Source organism: Nestor notabilis, unplaced genomic scaffold (assembly GCF_000696875.1).
Source record: "Nestor notabilis isolate BGI_N333 unplaced genomic scaffold, ASM69687v1 scaffold12852, whole genome shotgun sequence".
In the NCBI taxonomy this organism is placed as follows: domain Eukaryota; kingdom Metazoa; phylum Chordata; class Aves; order Psittaciformes; family Psittacidae; genus Nestor; species Nestor notabilis.
Genome location: NW_009918785.1, coordinates 1 through 4,912, shown reverse-complemented (window position 1 = coordinate 4,912; position 4,912 = coordinate 1).

Here is a 4,912-nt window from a genome sequence, read left to right as displayed (position 1 = left end):
ATTCCTGGCTACCTGCAGACCTACTGATTAACATCCGTTGTTTTAAGGATTTTTTTACATTATAGTCACAATTCAGAAGCTATCTGTTCATGATATAGTAAGCCAGTCCTGTAGTAATGAGGTCACTGAGAACAGGACATGGGTCCTTTGCAGTAATCCATTTTATTGCACTGTCAAGTTCTGCAGAAGCTGGAAACATGAGTGTAAAAACTGTTTGTACAACTTACAATACACGTTTCAGTATTAAAAACATCATGAAAGTTCACATAAATTTCAGACAGTCCTGAAATTCATGGCAGTAGTTGAGAACTGCACTTTGAGAGAGTGAGAATCAAAGGACAGCCCCAAAAAGCAGTTCAGGTCCTTAGGCATCAGGCTGTGCTTTCAGCTTAACATTGACAGGACTCCATCATTCACAGCATTTTATGCCTTCCTGTGCTGGTGAATGCCTTCACACAAAGCTCCAGTTCACACCAAAAATGGCCCTATCATTCTTAATGCTGTCACAGGATGTAGATGGCTCTCTTGAGTTTTCCTACAATTTGTCATTGCTGTTTTAGTGCTACAGCAGTAATGGCCACAGTACCTGTAAAGAGGGCAGCACTCCCACCACAAATGGGTAACATTCTGCTCTAGGACAGCTAAGCAACAGCAGTAACAGGGACGTAGATTACAGTGAACTCGTGATTTTTTGTGAACTTGGATCAGTAGAGGTAAGCAGGCAGTGACCATTTTCTAATCATTTCCCTTCTATCATGTGCTACAATGGAACCCAGAAGCGTTAACTGGACCACTATAATCCCAGTAGCTGCAGAAGAGCAAGATGAGGAAAAGTTGGCAGCAAAGAACGTAAAGCATCTGGCATAAAGTAAATGGAATATTAACTGATTCTTCCAGACTCCCATAGCAATGACACACAAATCTACAGAGAACATTTCACCTAATCTCAGCCTTTTATGAAAAATGCTGCACAAGCCAAAGCTGTTGGGTCTGATCACGCAGGAACCTCAAACAGATCTGATGACAGAATCACAGAAAAACTTCGTCCAAGGGCAGTGGGTGCCTGACGGGGTGCACTGTACATTTTCACCCAGTACAGGGTAATGGTTAAGCCCTACACCACTGCATTAGTCACATAAACCCTGTCTAGATTCAGGCACTTGCAGCCAGCCCACTTAAAGCACAGCTGTTCTTTATGGAGGCTCTCCAAACAAGGCTCTTTCTGCACGAGAAGGGCTGTGGGAAGTGGAGTGGGCAGCACTGGGAACAGATGGCACAGTGCTTTGCAAGATGGCCAGCTGTACAGAGACTCGAAAGACAGACAATCCCCTCGCAGCGATTACACAGGCACTGCTGGGATACAGAGTTTGTGACAGGAAAATGTAAAGTCCAGTGAAGGCTGCCAAGCAGGTAAGAAATAGACAAAATGAATAACTTGTTTCTAAACATGAAAAGAGATTATGGGGAAAAAAAAGCGTTTGAGCAGACAAACAGAACTACCACCCGAACTCACACCATTTGAGTTCTGGCACTAACATGGACAACTGGTTCCGTTCTCTGCTTCTCATAATTCTTTCACCAGACTCAAAACAGAGCTATGTTGTAGGATGCTGTCAGGCATAACTGAGTTCAGAAATAACCATGGTACAGGTTTGACTTGACAAGCCTGACCCGACAAGCTTGCAGGACAAGAATTAGTCCCTCACATTTTAGACAATTTTAGTACAAAATCTTCTCCAGTAACAGCTGGCATTATTAAACTGCATGACAACATTTAGGGTAAGAGAATGAAATCCAGTATTTGCTGTAGTAACAAAAGCTGAACTACTTTGTTAATATAAAAATCTAACACAGTGCTTTGCTTTCATTATCTGAACAAACAAACTTATATTCCTTCCTCGCTTTACACTGACTCTCAGTATAATATTGCTTATCCTTTCCTTTGCCCTACATATGTTGCTAGAATCAATCACCTTTGCTTACTCTCTATTAAATCAATTCATACTATGAATATTTTATCAGGAATTTTAAAAGGTGAATACTTAGTTGCACATCACCAGGACATGATTGCATCATGCTGCTTTAATTTAATCAAATATACATGGAAAAATGATGTCAGACCTTTTAGGCATAAAGTTCAGAACATGTGCCAGGCGCTTAATAGAGAAACTGGCACACAGCAATGAAAGAAACATTTCAGCATGGCACTATTGACAAGTTTCTTCTATGATTAAAATACATGACACTCACTGCACACAAACTCAAATGATTGATGAAGATTACTTTCTTCTGTTGTGAAATAATCCCTTCTCACAGAGGTTTCTTGCAGCCAACAAATAATGTTAAAACAATGTTTTTCAGGCAACTAAACTAAAACCCAAACCCATCTGGTAGGCAAGCACACCACATAGAAAGAACACTGCTAAACCTGAATTATCAAGAAGCAAACAGAGTAAGCAAACGGTAAAGCATTAGCATTTGGCCCACTGTGCTTTTAGCCAGTTCCTATCAGCACATTAAAAAAATACTCTAAAACATAAAACCTAATTCCTGACCTTGCACCAGAATAACATGGTCAGTTGTATTCCTGCATCATTCCCCACCTTTTTTTGTATTTAACTCCCCCCTCCCCTTGTCTACTATCAATCAATCTGTAACCCAGTTTTGCTTATCTAAATTTCAGGAGAGAAAAAAAACTGAAAACACACATGCTGGTGTTCAAAATAAAAGCCTAGATTTCAAAACATCTTAAGAAATGACAAGTATTGCACAAGAACCGAGGCAATCACATTCCACAGCTGAACAAAGGCATTTCAGCCTTACAAAACACTATTCCAATGTTTCAAAGTTTTTCCTCAGTCCTTCCACTATGGTTTCTGAAACATCACGGTCACCACCTTGGAAGGGAACTTCACTACCATGTACAAGAACTACAAAACGTGAAGCTATCAGTAGTGTGCTGCCAGTGGGCTCACAGAATTGTTAAGGGCACAGACATGGCACTCAAAGAGAAGCTACTGTGTTGATGCAGCCTGCTCCCAACCAGACTGCAGTCCCAGGCCATGCTGAGGAAAGATCGTGATTATTGTGACCCCAGTGCTCACTGTCTTAAGTGTGTAGCTTCTGAAGCCAGCCTGACAGTATGACATTTTCACTCTGCCTACTCCCACTGTAGGAACAGACAGTTCTGTTCCTGCCCAGCCACCATAAACCAGCTCATGCTCAAAACCCATCAATAAGTCTACTCCAGACTTTTTCAAGATGAACTGTGCCTTCTACATCAAAAGGATCCCGTCTGTACAAAAATAAATAGTGCAGGAGGAAACATACATTTTTATTTGAGATTTAAAAAGAAAAAACATCAGAGTAAGAAATGTATGTGCTCCCTTTTGAGTATTAAAAGAGCTTTTCTGCATATACTTACGCCATGACACCAGTATAAAGCTAAAACAGCACAGACACTTGGAACCATCAAAAACTGAGCTGACAGATCACCGAAGCAGTATAGCACAAATGGACAAACTCAACCCATGAACAGCACAGCTATGCCCATAAGGCAGTACACCCCAGTTACTAAGTCAAGCCCTGTTGGCACTCTAAACCAAAGCTATTCTATTTCTGCCCCCCAGCTGGCTTCCACAGGGCTGCTCTGGCACCGTGCTGCTGCGCTCACTCGTGCTTTCAGATCCAAAGATAGCATGCGCAGATGTGCTTCCACTTCTTGTACAACTGCCAGCTGTGACAAACAACTTCAGTGCTATTCAGTTGAAGACAGTCTCCGGGTAGATGGCAAGCAAGAGAATAGGTCTATACTCCATTGTCACTTCATGTGTCTTTTGGCACATTCGAGCTAGCGCTCCCCTGCTCAGACAGATAAGCAGAATACCCGAGGGCTGAGCTCTCTCTGCTCTCTTTAGTGCACCTGACTTCAAGCACTTTGGCACTTTTATGGGTGTCTGAAGATCTAGATCCCCATTTTGAAAACAGATCTAAGCAAATCCCTGTTCAAGTGTTCCTATAGAGAAGCAGAAACCAGGAAGTAAACCCAGGAATCCCACTTTGCAACACAGGATGTGCCAGTGCAGGGCCTCTGTCAGGGTTTCTTGGAAATGTTTTACTTAAATAAAAACAAAACCCACTAAACAACATCAGCAACAACAACACCCAAAACCATAGTAAATTTATTCACATGACAGCAACTTCACACTGGTTAGACAAGTGACTACAAACCCAAAACAGCTCTTCCCTCTTTGTGACCTCACACTTCGGGAGTTCACTATTATAACAATTAGAGGATGTATTCAGTCATGATTCAAGTACAAACCTAAGCATTCAGTTCTCTTCGGTAATTCTAGAGGTTAAAGATCACCAGTACCACAGCACATTTTTTTATTCCCACTGAGACTATCTCCTAAGCAGTGCCCAAAAAAATTCCTTCCACTTTTTAAAAAGCCACCAAATCTAATTTAAAACTAATCTTACCAAGAGACAGCATAGATACTGGAGCAAAAAAGCAGAGCATGATGCCCCATAATATACCAATACAACCCTATTCTTAGTTCAATTTGAGTACAGAAATTACTAAGAGCAAGCGTGGACCTGAGGCACTGCATACTTCAATAGCACTGAAACATCCAGACGTGGGTAGACAAGCGTAAGAATACAAAGTAAATACATCTACGTTGCACAGAAGTAACAACCTTCTCCTGCAACCTGTCAAATATTAGTTAGCATATCAAATCCTATATAACTCATTAAAGGGAGGGGGGAAATTACACGCACAGTAACCCAGTTTGTGGCAGATGCATAATTTGTCCTTTTGTACCATTTCTGCTCATTTAGACCGAGACGCACTCGAGCAGCAGGTCCAGCACTTTAAGTAGGGGTAACACACCTCCGCCTGCCCAGCGCT